The 17,769-nt window shown below is 46.1% G+C and overlaps 1 protein-coding gene across 3 annotated transcripts in view; it reads right to left on the bottom strand.

Moving 5' to 3' along the window:
- The window catches only part of LOC144783075 (SPARC-related modular calcium-binding protein 1-like), a 419,240-nt gene that overhangs the window by 186,934 nt on the left and 214,537 nt on the right, over window positions 1–17,769 (bottom strand). The window lies entirely within an intron of this gene.

Here is a 17,769-nt window from a genome sequence, read left to right as displayed (position 1 = left end):
CTATAACAGCCTCAGGTTTGTCCAGAGAGTTTTTTCTGATGGGAGTGTGAACCAGCAGCACCGGCAATATAAGGCTAGTATTGGGTGCTGGTAAATTAATAACCCTGGGCGAAGCACTACGCTACGCTCGCGGAGTTTGCGAAGTTTTCGCAACTTCGCACTATGCGAGCTGCACGTAGCACAGTGCGAACATGCGTAGTGCAGCGTAGCGTAGTGCAGCGGTCATTTTTTGCTTGTTCGCGGTCCTGAAAGTCATGTTCGCGACCGCGAGCAAGCAAAATGACATCCCGGCGAGATTCTCAACGCGAGGAGGTCAGGTTTCTCATTGTGAGTGGTTGCGCATGCTCGCGACCGCTCTCAATGAGAAACTACCTGTTCGCGTTGAGAAAGATGCCGCTCGAGTAATAATCTACTCGAGCAGCAGAAAACTACAGCTCGCACTGTGCAAGATGCCGTTTTCAATGCTTGCACAGTGCCGGATGCTTGTCATTGAAAACGCATCTTGCACAGTGCGAACATGCTACTACGCAGCTCGCGTAGTGCTACGTGAAGTTCGCGTAGTGCGAAGTGCGCTTCGCGTAGCGTGACTACGCGAACTACGCCCAGGGTTATAAATTAACTCTGCTCTGCTGGGGGAGTTAAGTTTGTGCCGAACTTTGCACTCCAAAGCAGAGTACGGAGCAGTGATACTCCGCAAACTCCGCAGACTGAGCGGAGTTCGCTGCGCACTCTTAGCTAGTTCCTGCAGGAGGCCTGGAGCTGGCAGGGTGCCAGGGGCATTCAGGCTCCCCTGCGGTCCCCAACAGTGCTTAGTTGGTGCCCTCGGTGACCTACAGGGCAACCTGCATTCAATGAATGCTGGGCCCCTGAGGATGGGGTCTACAGGGCATATTGACGGTTGAAGTTACTACAGACTAGTGGGATTATCAAGGTCACGCCATACTTTCCCAGGATCAGACTAAAATCGACAGACGTTGGGGATTGCACATGAAGTACTGTCCATCACTGGAACAGTCTGGAATAGTTACTTCACGGAGAACAATACACTATTTTGTGACAGAAATTGTGAGGAGGCTTTAAGAGTTTCCAGTTGAACTTTGATTTATAGCCAGGAAAAAGTCCAAGAGGACGAGTGTCAGCTGCAGTGTTTTGGACTTGTTTGACTTTGAAGTAAACGAAGGATTGAACTTCTGTGGACTGGATCTGTTCATTTTCAACAGCACATTACTTAACAAGAGGTTGATTCACAAACAATGGATTATTGTGTGCTTGAGTGCTCTTATCCTCTTTGGACTTTGTAACCACACTTCACATTGTGGGGTGTGGCCGATTAGCACCTAAGGTGACTTGTTGCATAGCACGACAGCACCATCTGAACATTGTTATTATGGACATTTTGTTTTTGATTACAGCCAATTATTTTTGATGGATGTGCAGTCATTAAGACTTAGTCACCAATGCTTGCTGTATATCATTATATTTCTGGATAAAGATGCACCAAGAGCTATCACGTTGCCAAAATGCACACAAGGTCACTAGTGACATTTCCTCATGCTCCATTATGCAGCTGTAGTGTAAAATACGTACTGGACATTTACCGGAGGAGGTAGCACTTAGAAATTAACAAGGAAGAATGAACTCCACTTGGGTAGATAGTTTGTGCAAAACTATGAACTCTTGTTGGATAAAAGGGCAGGTGCGGTTACTTTGTGACTGAGTCACTCACACATATACTGACACATCCACACAGATACTTAGAGTTACACTCACACACTCAGGCACTTACACACCCACTGACAGATCCACTGAGACTCTCACAAACCCACTAACAGATGTACTCAGACACTTATGCTTTCACTCACAGACCTTTACATCCATTCACATAACAACTCACAGACCCACTCAGAGACTTACCCATCCATCAACAGACCCACTCAGACACTCATGCACTCACTCACAGACAGACTTACACACTCTTGGAGGTACTTGCAAGCCTATTCAGACACTCACTCAAATACTCATGCACCCACACAGACAGTCACGCACCAACTCAAAGAAGCGCTCAGACAGTCATGCACCTACTCGCCCACCCAGTGAGACACTTATGCAGCCACACCCAGACACATACATACACTCACACACCTATTGAGATACTCATGCACTACCTCGCATACCCACTGAGACACACATGCACTCTCTTACACACTTTCTATCAAAGGTTACAGGTTACAGTTAGGAAATAAAATTTAAAAAACCTTTGAAATTCACGTAAAAAAAGAAAAGTTACAGGGATGTTATAGTTAAGAAATATAATTTTTAAAAACCTTTGAAATTCACAACAAAAACAAAGGTTACAAGCAAGTTATAGTTAGGCTCATATTTCTTTTCTATAAAATCATAGAAATTCCGCAGTTATAGTTACCTGAGCTAATTATAACCTATGCCCATGCAACACATGGTTTATGACCTCACTTATAACATCACTCATGACATGGTCAGTGACATCACTAATGACATCATATATATATATATATACACACACACACAAATATATATATATACATGTACATATATATACATATATATATATTCACAGAAAAAAGGTTACATTAGTATACTTTGGGCACTACTAATGAGTGATTCCTTTTTTCAACATAGTTTATGTGAGTCACTGTGTGTATTCTTGTATGAGTTGGTGTCTGAGTGACAGTATAGATGTGTGAACGGCGGTAGGGGTGTATAATTGGGTATCTGAGTAGCTGTGTGGGAAACTTAGCGGGTGAGTAGGTGTTTCAGTGATTGTATGGGTGTGTCAATGGGCGTCTGAATGGCTGTATGAGTGAGTGACTGGGAGTGTAAGTGGCTGTATGGGTGAGTGAGTGACTGTTTGAGTGAGTGTTTGGTTAAGTGAGTTGTTGTGTGAGTGGCTGTATGGAAGAGTGGGTATCTGTGGGATTGGCTGTATGGGTGAGTGAGTGGCTGCGAGTGGTTGTATGGATGTGTGAATGGGTATTAAGTGGTTGTGTGGGTGTGGGAGTTAGTGTGTGAGTGGTTGTATGGCTGAGTGAGTAGTTGAATGATCAGGCTCAATGAGTGAGTGAGTGGGTGTCGGAGTGGCCCTATGGATGAATGATTGTGAGAGTACTAGTATGGGCCTGTGAATGGGTATGTGAGTGGTTGTGTGGGTGGAGTGGGTGTATGAGTCTTTTTTGTGGATAATGCGATCGGTGATGTCTTTTGAGATGTTATCAGTGATGTCACCATGTCCATGTCATAAGTGGTGTAATATGTGAGGTCATAATCATTGCACCGCTTCTGCTGTTTTTCCTTATCTCACTTGTCACTTGCGCCGTTCACACATTTGCACGAGCACTGTTGTGCACAAGATTCTATGGGTTACACCCACATTCGATGTAAATAGTGCTGATATTGTTTTTTTGTAATCATTCCCCTTAAATACAAACTGCTCTTTACAATTTCAAATAATCATTGATGTCTCGCTGATTCTCCCTTTTTGCAATTATTGTACATGATTTACATAATTGTCTATGAACATTACCTATTGAGACGTTGTTGTATGGCATACAAATGGGCTACATACCCCTCTGTTGTGAGTCTGGAGCCAGAGCAGGAAGGGTGGACTTCTGTGCACTTCAACGCTCTCTTAGAAGTCTCCCCCACTTCAAAGGAGGTAAACAGCCATTACATCGCATGTGTTACAACGCATTCAATTACAACGCAGTCGTTACAACGACCGCGCTGTTACATCGCAATACATTACAACGCAAGTCTTTACATCGACTTGTTGTAGGGGGCGTGCTTACCAACAGGTGTCATGATTGATGAACACTTTCTCTTTGGAAACCAAATTAACACGGTGGTGTCTTCCTCATATAACATCCTAAGAATACTAAAAAAATCTTCATATTTTTCCCTATGTCAGTCAGGAAGTCAGCAATTTCCACTCTTGTTTTATCTAAAATTGATTATTGTAACAGTCTCTCTACAAGCCCAATATCTAAATAAGTTGCAGGTCCTTCAGAATTTGGCAGCCAGGCTATTTCTGGACGTACCTAGGCATCATTCGGTTCCACCGCTCTCAAGGATCTCCATTCTTTGAGAGTCAAAAACAGGATCAAATTTAAAGCCCTTTGCCTGACCTATAAGGCTCTCCATGATTCAGGACCCTGGTTTCTCAAGAAGGCCCATTCATGGTACACTCCCTTAAGAAATTTAAGATCAGCAGGTTCTTTTAGAGCAAATACTATCAGATTTAAAAAATCTAAATGGGGTGGCAACAATCAATCAATCAATCAATCATGCCATTTGTATAGCGCACTACTCACCCGGGAGGGTTTCAAGGCGCTTGGGGGGAGGGGTATGCTACTGCTCGAACAGCCAGGTCTTGAGTTGTTTCCTGAAGGCGAGATGGTCCTGGGTCAGCCGAAGGTGGATGGGGAGGGAGTTCCAAGTCTTGGCAGCCAGGTAAGAGAAGGATCTTCCTCCGGCGGTGGCTCTTCGGATGCGTGGTACGGCTGCGAGGGCGAGGCTGGTGGACCGTAGCTGGCGGGTGGGCGTGTAGAAGGTCAGGCGGTCGTTGAGGTACTTGGGGCCCAGGTCGTGGAGAGACTTGTGCGCGTGGGTGAGGAGCCGGAACGTGATCCTCTTGTCGACGGGGAGCCAGTGCAGGTTCCTCAGGTGGCTGGAGATGTGGCTGCGTCGGGGGACATCCAGGATGAGTCGGGCGGAGGCGTTCTGGATGCGCTGGAGTCTTTTCTGTAGCTTGGCTGTGGTTCCGGCGTAGAGGGCGTTTCCGTAGTCCAGTCGGCTGGTGACGAGTGCCTGGGTGACAGTCTTCCTGGTCTCGGTCGGGATCCAGCGGAAGATCTTGCGAAGCATACGCAGGGCGTTGAAGCACGATGAGGAGACGGCGTTGACTTGTCTGGTCATCGAGAGGGAGGGGTCCAGGATGAAGCCCAGGTTGCGTGCGTGGTCGGTTGGCTTGGGTGCGGTGCCCAGGGCTGGGGGCCACCAGGAGTCGTCCCAGGCGAGGGCGAAGATCCCAGGATGAGGACTTCCGTCTTGTCCGAGTTCAGTTTCAGGCGGCTGTCCTTCATCCACTCGGCGACGTCTTTCATCCCTTGGTGTAGGCAGGTTCTGGCGGTGTCGGGGTCTCTGGTGAGGGAGAGGATCAGCTGGGTGTCGTCGGCGTAAGAGATGATGTTGAGGTTGTGCTGGCGTGCGATGGCTGCGAGAGGTTTCATGTAGATGTTGAAGAGGGTGGGGCTGAGTGAAGATCCTTGCGGGACGCCGCAGATGACTTCGGTGGCCTCGGAGCGAAACGGGGGGAGGCGGACAACAGCGTTGTGGTTAGAGCTGCGACAGCCTGGAATCTCCTTCCACCCAATCTCAGACCAGCTCCCTCCCTGTCTCAATTTAGGAGACTGCTGAAAACCTGGCTTTTTAAGAAAACAAATTGCTTACCTGTAACTTTGGTTCTCCAGTATTGGTAACTTTAATAGATTCCCATAGCTTGTATCATTCCCCGTCGTCGGAATGGGAGTCTCGGTAACCAAAATAACATAGCAGTAGGTACAAAAGAGAAAGAAAATAGGCCTAGGCCTCATTCCCTTTTGTAGCATATCCATCTCTTTTTGCAAAAGAGACCAAAGTAAAGCAACAACCAATCAGATTAGCCTCACCCCATAGAACCCTCCTGAGAGAACTTCAGAGCCTCAGATTTTCGGAGCCGTTGTGTAACAGTATAACCAAAAACCTGCTGAGGGCTGAGCTTTCCCAGTGGAGGAGGGTGGTCGCATGGGAATCTATGAAAGTTACCAATACTGGAGAACCAAAGTTACAGGTAAGTAACTTGTTTTCTTACTCCAGTATTGGAACTTTCATAGATTCCCATAGCTTGTATCAGAGTAGCTAGCAGTCAGAAGCACATTTTGCTCCCTCATTGACATCTCTTCGTCTCTTTTCTCTATTCTAATATTTTTTTTTAAATATATTTACATGCAACTAAAACATTAATCAACAGTGCAATAACATTAAGAACATATAGCAAAATGTGCTAATCACAATAAAGAAAGGAAGGAGGGAAGAAAGGAAAGAACACCACTCAATGAAAGAGGTACCTCAGGACTGATTGGCCTACAGCCGTGTCTTCTTGTGCCGAGGTCTCCAGGCAGTAATGTCTTGTGAAGGTGTGTGTGCTGCTTCAAGTTGCAACCCTGCAGATATCTTTAATCTGGACTCCCGCAAAGAGAGCCATAGACGAAGCCTTGGATCTTGTAGAGTGTGCTCTGACTCGGCCTTCTAGAGGCTTGCCCACTGCTGAATGACAGAACTGTATAGCACTGGTTACCCACTGACAGTCCTCTGTTTGGAGAGGGGTAAGCCCTTGCAGGGAGCACTAAATGCCATGAACAATTGAGAAGATTTTCGAAATTCTTTAGTACGGTTCAGATAAAATTTCAAGCATCTCTGAACATCCAGCGAGTGGAGTGCCCTCTCCGCCGGCGTAGAAGGCTGAGGAAAGAAAGCCTTAAGAATCACTGGCTCATTTAAATGACAGTCCGAAGGCACCTTAGGTATGAACTTTGGATTAGTCCTTAGAATTACTGTATTCCTTTTGAATTGGAGGAAAGGTTCCTGGATCGTTAGCGCTTGTAACTCACCAATTCTTCTTGCCGAAGTGAGAGCTAGAAGGAGCGCCAACTTCCACGAGAGAAATTTCATATCTGCTTGATGAATTGGTTCAAAGGGATGCTTCATGAGCTGGGAGAGAACCAAATTCAAATGCCACGTGGGAGGCCTCACTGGAGGAAAGACTAAATAGGCCTTTGAGAAATTGTTTAATAATCCTGACTGACCAAAGAGAAGGTCCAGATGTAGTGCGTCTATAGCGAGATACGACAGCCAAATGAACCTTTATGGATGAATGAGCCAGTCCCGCCTAGGCCAAAGATAGGAAATAAGGAAGAACCTGGTGAGGTTGAGACGAAAAAGGGTCAATATGTTCCTGCTGACACCAGATACAAAATCGTTTCCATTTCAAACGGTACGTCTTGTTAGTCGAAGGAGCTGTAGCCTGAGAGAGAACTTCCTTTATCTCTTCTGAGAGACCTAGTCAAAGAAACTCTCGCTGCTCAGGAGCCATGCTGACAGGTGTAAGGAGCGAGGATCCGGATGCCAGACCTGGCCCTGGGACATCGTGAGAAGATCTGGGACCATCCGTAGAGGACGTGGAGGGTCCAGAGAGAGAAGGTGACGCTCTGTGAACCAAAACTGCCTCAGCCAAGTTGGAGACATTAGGATCATCCTGCATGGTTCAGTTTTGATCTTCCTGAGAATGGGGGAAAGGCGTATACAAATGCGCCTGACTAGGCTATCGAAAGCGCATTCCCTAGAGATCCGCGATGGTGAAGCTTGCTTGCATAAAACTGGCATTTTTTGTTCTCGGGGGTGGCAAAGAGGTCTATTGATGGTTTGCCCCACCTCTGGAAAATTTCCTCCAAGATAGTCTGGTTTAGTTCCCATTCGTGGCTGACTGACGACCTTTCGCTTTGGACCCCTGGAAGGTGTTCTGCCTGCAGTGATATTCCGTGTAGGATCGCCCACTCCCAAATCCTATGGTCTTCCTGCGATAACGGAAGAGATCTGGTACCCCTTCCTTGTTCATGTAATACATGGCAGTGGTATTGTCTGTGCGGACAAGAACTACTGAACCCTACAACCGTGGAAGAAAAGCTTGCAGTGCCAGACGAATCACCCTGAGTTCCAGGAGGTTGATATGAAGAAGGCGGTGTTGAGGCAACCAATGCCCGCTTACCTGCAAGTCTTGAAGCACCGCACCCCAGCCTTCCAGCGAGGCATCTGTAGTGACTACTTAAGGAGCCGGATTTATTACGAAGGATAGACCTTGGGATACATTTTCTTCCTTCGTCCACCACAAGGCTGCTTTTTTCATTGCCGCCGTGATCACTACCTTGTCGTCGAAATACCCGTGAACTTGCTGCCATTGCATGTCGAGCTGCTCCTGAAGGGGCCGCATACGCAACCTGCAGTGGGGTATTAGAGGAATGCACAAGGACATCAGTCCTAGAAGGGACTTGTAACGGCGTACTGAAAGACACGTTTTTTTTTCATAACAGATGAGCCATAGACATCAGTTTCTCTTGCCTTTCAAAGGATGGAGAAGCCTTGCTGAGAGACGTGTCCAGGGTGGCTCCCAGGAATTGTGCTTTTGTGGGCAGGCAGAGAGATGACTTCTCCCTGTTGAGAGTCAGGCCCAGACTGCTAAACAGTCTCGTACAGGCATCTACTGTTCCTTCCGCTGCATGCCTGGTCAAGGCCTTCAGCAACCAATCGTCCAGGTAGGGGAAGACTTGAAAATGTTGCCTAAAAGGAAGGCTGCCACCGGTGTCAGCACCTTGGTAAAGATCCTCGGAGCAGACCGAAGTCCAAAAGGAAGGACTTTGAACTGAAAGTGGCTCTTGGCTACTGTAAACCGTAGAAACCTCCAGTGGGCTGGATGAATGGGTATGTGAAAATATGCATCTTCGAGATCGAGAGTGGCCATGAAGTCTCCCGAGTTGAGGAGACGCAAAATATCCTGAAGAGACACCATCCGAAAGGTGTTTAGCTCCCTGAGATCTAAAATAGGGCACCATTTCTCCAGCGTCTACTTGACCAGAAAAAACCTGGAATAGAAACCTTCTCCCTTTTGAGAAAAAGGGACCGGCTCTAGCCGGAGAACACGCAGAAGTTTCGAAGGCATGGCGGCAGGGGGCTTGGAAGGTGGGAAATGTACAAACTCCAGCGTATGGCCACTATGAATGGTGTTGAGTACCCAACGGTCTGATGTGATTTGTTTCCAGTTGTCGAGGTATCGAGACACCCTGCCTCCCACAGATGTTTTTGGTGAGGAGGGTACAGCAAGCAGAGCCAGAATGCCGCTACTGTCTTTTGGTGGTGTCACACCCCTGGCGATTCTTCTTTCCTCTTCTTTCCTCTGGAGTTATTCCTCGAGAAAGAAGAGGTCTGGCCTTGCCTTTGATGATAAGACTGACAATAAGATTGAGGTGTTGAACCATAAGAAGAATACCGTTGCTGCTGGTATGAACCCCTGTAGGAGGTGGTACTCTTTCCTCTGGCTCCACGGATAGGAGCCTTCCGATACTGTAGAGTTCCCACGGATCTTGCCGTCTCCATATCCTTTTTTTATGTCTTGGAGGGCATCATCAATATGTTTGCCAAATAATGCCTCACCATCAAACGGAAGGTCCAGGATTTTGTTATGGACCTCCGGTCGGAACCATGTTGCCCTGAGCCAGCTTTGGTGACGAAGAACAGCTGCGCCTGCCAGAGAGCGGAAATCCATCGTGGCAATATCCATTGCGCAGTTGATCACCTCCGCAGATGTAACCTCACCCTCCTGTAAAATCTTCTTTGCTTCCACCTTGGATTCCTGTGGCAGTTGGTCTAAATATGGTGAGAGGTTGCACCACATCTGGTGAATGTATTTGCCAAGGATCACCAACGCATTAGCTGCCCTAATCAAAAGGCTCGCCATCTAAGAAAACCTTTTCCCCGCATTATCTAGACGTCTGCCTTCTTTATCAGGAGGAGTCGTCAGGGGTGCAGAAGGATTGCGTGACTTTCTTTGAGCCACCTGCGATATTACTGAATCCGGCTTCAGCTGACCTATTAAGGATGCTGGACTATCATCAGGGGCCTTGTATTTTTCCTCCAGGCGTGGCAAGACTGGGATGACAGTAGCCGGATTTTTCATTGCCTTCAACCCTTCGTCCCAGACATCGCTGACAATGGGAATGGAACGGACCATTTTGCTAAGGGGTTCCTTAAAATCATAAAGCAAGCATTCTGTTTGAACAGAAGGCATAGGAAGCTTAAATCTACTTGAGGTTCTTTCCATCAGTTTGTGAAACTCCCAATGTCCGCCGGGGGAGAATCAAATGGATCCGGAGTAGGAGAAGCTGGGTCAGGAATCAGGTAATCATCCCACTCCACACACTGGTCAGGTCTGTTGCCATCGTCTTGATCCTCGTCTGAGGAATCGTCCTGTTCTCCCTAAACCACTGGAGGTATACCTGGGCTGGATACCTGTGGCTGTGATACCATCTGGGATGGTGCTCCAGGCGAAACCACCTAAGAAGCTGGTGGAGCAGACACATCATGCACTTCAGAAAAATAAGGAGGAGGAGAAGTTTGAGAGATTCTCTTTCTATAATCCAGCAACATGTTCTGAAGATCTGCCAAGAGGGAAGAAGAGTCTGAAATCATCTCTTGGCCTGCGTCTTCCTGACGATGAAAGGATTGCTGGTATGAGTGCTCATGAAGGTATTCACCTTCAGAATCAGTGTCCTGGAATTTTACCAAAAGTGTGAGGGGCTATGGGCATAGCCAAAAGAATCCTGTTCATCTCCCTCAGAGTCTTCTTCTTCTTCAAGCAACAGTGCGGTAGGCAAGGGGGTAACCCTCCTTGGAGATGTCATATCCGGCGTTATTCTCTTTAACCCCTCCTGTGCTCATGACGAGGTCAGCTCATCATGAGCCACGGCGCTCCGGTGCTCATGACGAGCTCAGCTCGTCATGACCGCGCTTGTTAAATGGAACGCTCGCATGCTGGGCTGATTCCCCTGCTGTGCTGAGCGTTTCATTGGAACGGGCGTGGTCATGACGAGCTCAGCTGGTCATGAGCACCGAAGCGCCGTGGCTCATGACGAGCCGACGTCGTCATGGGCGCTGTGCGCACCCCCCGCCCCCCAGCACAGCGGGGGGAAACAGCCCCGCAGTGAAGGGGTTAAAGAAATAGTTATTCTCTCCTTCGACGAAGATGTCGTCAACGGTACCATCGGCGGTGGGGATGAAAGACAAACCATCGTGGATGCGGTCGTCGACGGGAGATCCACCGTCGACGGGTGAATCGTTGACGAAGAGATGAGCGTCGTCGACAACACCGTCGACACTCCTGCCGTCGTCTTTGTCATCGGCGGCGGCGTAGAAGCTTTCGTCGACGACACAGTCGTCGTCGCCATCGTCGTCCACACTCACGTCGATATCTTCGGCGATGTTGCAGTAATCGTCATCGACGAGCCCGTCGACACTGACGTCGAAATGTGTAGACTTGAAGGCACCGTCGACGAGCCCGTCGACTGTGGTACTTTTATCACCTGAATTTTTGTAGCTTTCGTTGACGGAGTCTTCTGCAACGTCGTCGATGATTTGGAATCCTTGTCAGACTTCTCAGATGATAGAGAAGAAGGTTTTTTGAAAGCTTTAGCGAAATCCACCCCCGCTGTAGCTGAAGGTAGTCCTTCCCTCTCCTTTGCACCACGGTGAGGAGATTTGCTAGGACTCCGGCTCTCAGACTCACAGGGGTCTTTTTTGAGGCCTTTGCGTGGCGGTCTGTAGAAGGTGAAAGGGAAGCCCTACCCCTCTTGACTGACCTTCTGGATGAAGTGGCAGATGATGAATCCTCGCTGTCACTTGACAGTGTTTCCTTCCTCGACTTCAGCTTTTGGAGCTAAGTGAGGAGGCGACCCTCACGATCCCGGAGAGTCTTTGTGGAAAAGGTGCGGCAGATCTTGCAGTCCGCTGCCTTGTGGTCAGGGTACAGGCAATATATGCAGTCCTTATGACAGTCCATCCACATACAACCTCTTCTTGCTACAGGTAGAACAAGCCTTAAAGAGGGCTCTCTTCTCCTTGTCAGACATTCCAAGATGAAATATAAAACAATTCTGAAGAAAAAACTGCTGATAAATAGTCAACTAGAGTTGAAATGAGCAGAGCTCAAAAGAGACTCCCTTAGCACAACGTGCGGTAGAAAATCTGAGGCTCTGAGGTTCTCTCAGGAGGGTTCTATTGGGTGAGGCTAATCTGATTGGTTGTTGCTTTACTTTGGTCTCTTTGCAAAAAGAGATGGCTATGCTACAAAAGGGAATGAGGCCTAGGCCTTTTTCTTTCTCTTTTGTACCTACTGCTATGTTATTTTGGTTACCGAGACTCCCATTCCGACGCCAGGGAATGATACAAGCTATGGGAATCTATGACAGTTCCAATACTGGAGTAATCAATGATTTCACTTCCACCCCTCTCGCCGCTTCTGCTTCAGCACCAAGACACCCTCGGGTATTCGCTGTGCCTTATAAATAATTTCACATAACATAACTAAGGAATAATATAATTTACTATTCCAACACCTTCCCTACTGTTGCGCACATTGGAGCTGGAATAGTAAATTATAGTATTCCTAAATTCAGCGCACCCCCTACAGCAAGTTGATGGAACGACTTGCGTTATAATGTACTATGATGTATCAATGCTGTCGTTGTAACGACGCGTGGTAATCGCATGCTTTGTAAGCGCATGCGATGTAAGGTGCTATATTCTTCAAAGGCACAACTGGGTATAAGTACTAGACCTCTACCACCATAACTTCAATACACTTCTGGACCTGTGGCCACTCTGCCAGAAGGAAGAACTGCTGTGCTGCTGAAAGGACTGCCACTCTGCTGGACTGCTGCGTTGCTGGATTTTTGACCTGCTGAGCTGAGATTTTGAGTATTTCAGTTTTCATTCTCTGCTCAGGATATGTGTTAACTTTGACATAATGTTCAGGAACATTCAACATCATCTAAATCTGTTCTTTATATTCAGTACTATCCATGACTACAATGGCACCCCCCTTGTCACTTGATTTGATAGTGACCTCCTGATTGAATGACAGATTTTTAATGGCATTATATTCCTCGAAATTCATATTGTGCGGGGGTTTAGCAACGTGTTGCATCATAGTTTGGACTTTGGCGTACACAATATTCTCAAAAATACCCACCTCTGGTCCCATCTGCTCTAGGGTGGGGGTGGAAGTGGAGCTCGGACGCAGACCTGTCTTATTGATGTTACCTGTCACATTTCTGTGTGCAAAGAATTTATTGAGTCTGATCTTCCTAAAGAAGGACTGGATATCTCAGGTCAATTCAAATGTATTGAGAAAAGTGCAGACGTATGTAGTATGTATTCATATTGAGCCCCCTTTACTGCACATCCAGGAATAGTGCACGTATCTTGGATGGCCACCACCCTACTTGATTTCTTAGCGCCCTGATAAAGGAATAGGCAAAAACATTTCTTACCTCCAAAACGCGCGCCGGCGCATTTCCTGTGTATTTGTAATCTACATGTACAGTATATTCTACATATGTCACTATAGTCTGTTTTGTTGTTTATTATGTAGTGACTCACTGTCCCATGTTTGTGTATTGTTTAGAATTTTTGTATATGCATACTGTTCATTGTCTCTCTCATCATGGTTATGGGGCTCCATAACAACTGATGTCCACTACTGTGGTTTTTATGATAACTTCATTGTATATGTGATACTTATATGTCATTTATATTAATGTTTTACATGTATTAGAAAATATAATAAACTTTGAAAACTACTTGTCTATGGGACATGTGTACTTATGGACATACTACCCTTTTGAAAGTAGCTATTGGGGAGACTGTTCTTGTTGTTAGCTATTGTATTTTCCCTGCTCTCCCCACTATCCTGACTCAGGGGGCCTCCTATGTTTTTCCATGGCATACCTCTGCCAACCAGAAACCCAATTTCTAATAAACATGAATCATCACAGAGTGAATTTATTTCTGAAAAGCAAAAAGTAATCTTCCCGTTATGCAGGAACTTTTCTACTTCCCCTATTGGAAGAAAAATCAGTGACCAACGTCCGGCTTAAATGTGGTACTGCGGCCAGGTTGTGAATTGCAGCCTTTGCAAAGTTTTACTAGTGTGGCATTAACATAAAGTTCTGCCGCTGAATGCCGAGTAGTTCCCCACTTCTAAAATTATTGGAGGAAACCACAGGTATAGCCTTTGACCAGCGGTTGCCCCACCCTTAGGGCAGAGGAGTGTCACCCCACTGCTGTTAGTGCAGTAAAATTAAAACATAAAATGGTAATAAAATGAATTGCCATTTTATTTTTCACTGCTCCCAGTCTGAGCAGTGTTTGGGGGCGGGCTGCTGCTGACTGGCAGCAGGGGAGTGGTGCTCACTCCCTCAGTTTATAATAAGCATGACTCTTTGGCCGGCTGTCTTGCGATGGCCATCATGACATGCTCAGTGTAAACCTGTCGATCTAGCTGTCTTAAACAGCCGGGAGGAGAGCACGCAGAGGCCCCCTGTGCCTGCAGGAGGGTTGGGGCAGCCCGCTCCAGCCAATCCTGGCACTGCTCTCATGCTGCTCATCTGCCGCATGAAAGCAACGTAGGGATTTGGAGAGGGGAGCTGGCGGGGGCTCTAGGAGGATTTGCGCTGACTGCAATCAAGACGAAAAAGGTACGTTTGTTTTTCATTTATTTTTACCTTTTTTGCCCACTGACAGGAACTGTGAGAAACTCGCTTTGCCTTCAGCCTTAATTCTGGAGCTCTCAGTCCATTATAAAATCTGTTAACAATCCATGATTGAGAGCTTTGAATTGTGAGTCTAAAGGCATTGTCATTTATCACAGTGCCTACCACTGGGTTTGGTACTAGCTCAGCGATCCTTCACTTTGAGGGTCACCGACTGCCACAGCCTTTGACCTGATATGCTTGTAATGCAGGAACATTTGCTCGGTGTCTCACTGAATTGAATTTGATTGGTGGGTACACTGATGACACCAATCATTGTGATGGAGCGCGATGGTGCTCTGAAATTGTAGGGGTGCACCAGAATCATGGATAGTCTGCATCCCCATATATTCTTGTGTTGTATAAATTTTGATTAGTAGAAATGTGTTGTAATAACAAAGATGTGAAAGTATATGAATAAAAAAGTATTTCGTGCCATGCAAAGGAGAAATGAATTTGCACTTGCATTCGAAACTGTAACCTTCGGACGTCTATTGCAATTGCTTAATGAAATAGCTATGTGTAATGAAATGCATTACATTTAAACATGCACCATGATGAAGACTGCACGAAAGAATAATGAATTATGCTTAAGATGTAATGAAATGAAGTTGCTTGCAGATGCAGCATTATTAACATGTGTGAATTATTTGATGTTAAAGGCCTAAATGAAATGTCCATGTTGTGCTCATGAAAGGTCTGTTCGTTTATTCTTATGTTGGCCGAATTGTGCAGGCCTGGAAATGTAAGTGCCCTGGTAAGCTCTCTTATTTGGAGGTAGTAAGCGAATTTCATGTGTATGCAAGGATGTTCTGTTCTCACGTTTCAGTTGCAGGTGGAAGAAGCTGCCTTTGTTAGTTGGAACAAATGCCTTTTGTTTTAGTTGTTAGGCATGGAGGAGAAGAGAAACATTGTAAACAGAAGGTCGATAATTGAGAGCCAGTGTTCTTTCTCGTTGAGGAGGCCTGGGAACCAAGGTCATCGGACTACTTCTAGAGAGGATGGTGGAAAACTACCTAGGAGAGGTGTCTGTTAGCATGAGGTGATCTATGGGCGTGTTTACATCTTTGCATTTTGTATTAGGGAAAGAGCCCCGAAGGAGGAGAGGCAGAAGGAGACAGGATGAGTTAGGAGAAGGGGGTCAAAAGATCGATCTGGAAGGAGCATCGTAGAATGTAAGCTTGGGCTACTTATTTACTCTTTTAATGTCCTTCTTAGGAAGTCTTCACAAGCTGACACCTTTAACTGATTTTGCCTGGGAATTGCTAAGAAGGGATGTCACCTTAGAAGTAGAGTAGGGATCGTCTAATGCTTTTACTTCCTAGCCACAGATGAAGTCTGACTTAAATGCTGGAGCAGTCCTTGCTTGTGTTCTATTTCTAGAGTTGTTTATTCTTTTCATGATTCACCGGAGTAGAGTAATCTAGGTTTGATTTTCTATTCGTTCCAATGTATTTTTACTACCTCGTCTTGAGGTGCTTGTATATTCAGTTGTTTTTGGCTTTGTAATAAATCCCCTAAATTGAATCTGTAGTCTGTGCTCTTTCCGAGTTAGTTATTTGGTTTGATAAATTGATGCCATGTCTGATACTCTTTACACTTCTCAGCAGGTAATAAAAAAATCTGTCGACCCAGGCAGGGTTCCTAGTAAGTTTTGATGGTGGAACCTGACTTAAACACTTGTGATTGGAAAATCGAGTGAAGGGGTGAAGTTAAGTGCCTCACTGGCCAAAGAAAAACCCTAACCAACTAGTATAACAGTTGTAGGAGAGTGTAGATACAGCAATCCACCAGAAACATCACACCTACTTCCAGATTTACTTTATTTTTATGGGGTGTACAGAATACAGTGGAGGACTGCACAGAGGGCTGACAGACAACATGTGAGGTTGCAGGTATCTTTACAATAGACATTCAGAACAATAGTTACAAATAAAAATGATTCACAACATGAAAGTTGTATGCAGGGGCGGATCCTCCACTGTGCTGGACCAAAGTTGTACCACTGCTTTCTCGCAGTGCGAGAAGCAGAAACATAAAATGGTAATAACATCCCATTATTACCATTTTATGTTTAGTTGCTGGTGGGCGGGACTGCTCTGCGAGCAGTGGAGGAGTGGTGTGCCCACTTCTGAGGGCGCAATGACTGTTTGGCCCAAACCAGTCATGCGCACTTTGCCATTTCTCCATGGAGAACATGGCCTCCTCGTAAGCCCCCGGCTGGGCGGCGTCCCCACCAATAACAACGCTGCCATTGCAGCGTTGTGATTGGCTTAGGGGAGGGAGGCTGCCTGCTTCCTGTTCCTGCCGGAGGCAGGAGTCGAGAAAATGCGGGACCCGACCAGCGGACAGGTACATTTTCTTATTTATTATTAAATTAACTCCCCCCCTCCCGACCTCCCCTACGCAACCCCCGAATCCGCGATTAATGACAGCCGTGACTGGTTGTATGAGGTGCTGAAGGAAGGGATAAAGGTAAGGATGGAAGGAACAATGTGAGAGGTGGGCTTTGAGACCCACAATACAGAAGCAAGATGGCCACCATATTGAATGCAACTTTTTGGATCATGACTTTCTGAAATGTAGCCCTTCTACTGAGCAGTTTTAGGCAAGATTTTTGCTTTCTAATGAGCAGGGCATCTAGAAAAGGTACAAGATTTAGATGTCCACTTCTGAGTCTGATGAAAGAATTTGGTTTTTCCTACTAGTACTACTACTAAATAATAGCACCTTGTACAATGTGTCCATGCTCCAAAGAATTCATCTATATTATATGGGAGCTTTTAATCTCCCTATAGAGCTTTGTGTTTTATTTTCTTATTACAGTTGTGACCTGCCACCAGAAAACGGCAGTATAAAAGACACAATGTGCTCAATTGCTTGCAAAAAATATTGATGGCGACTAGTTAACTGTGCAATAGTCCTTACCAATGGCTGCTTTCATAGTGCAAGGGAATTTGGAGTGCAGCCCTTCTTACGCTGTCTCTCTGCCGTGGAACCAAAGTATAAAACACTCCATTACACCCCCCCCCTCAAGACCCAGAGAAATGTATTTCACTTCAATCAAAACCTTTCCTTATTATTGTCTATCATAACTGACTGTGGCATGCAGCTGCACAGAACACAAGCACCACATAAAATACCAAAGCAGTGCCATTTTTCTATAATGACAAATAGAACTGTGCCAAGGCAGGAGGGAGGAGAAACAATAAAGATGGTCTAAAAGACCGACGCTGCAAGGGAATAAAACAAGCATTGGCAAAGCCAGTTGATCGCAGATTTTAAATTCAATGCTGGGGTGCATCGGTAAAAAGAAAGTGCAAAGGACTATACGCATGCA

This window comes from Lissotriton helveticus, chromosome 9 (assembly GCF_964261635.1).
Source record: "Lissotriton helveticus chromosome 9, aLisHel1.1, whole genome shotgun sequence".
Classification (NCBI taxonomy): Eukaryota; Metazoa; Chordata; class Amphibia; order Caudata; family Salamandridae; genus Lissotriton; species Lissotriton helveticus.
This window is presented reverse-complemented; position numbering and strand designations above follow the sequence as displayed.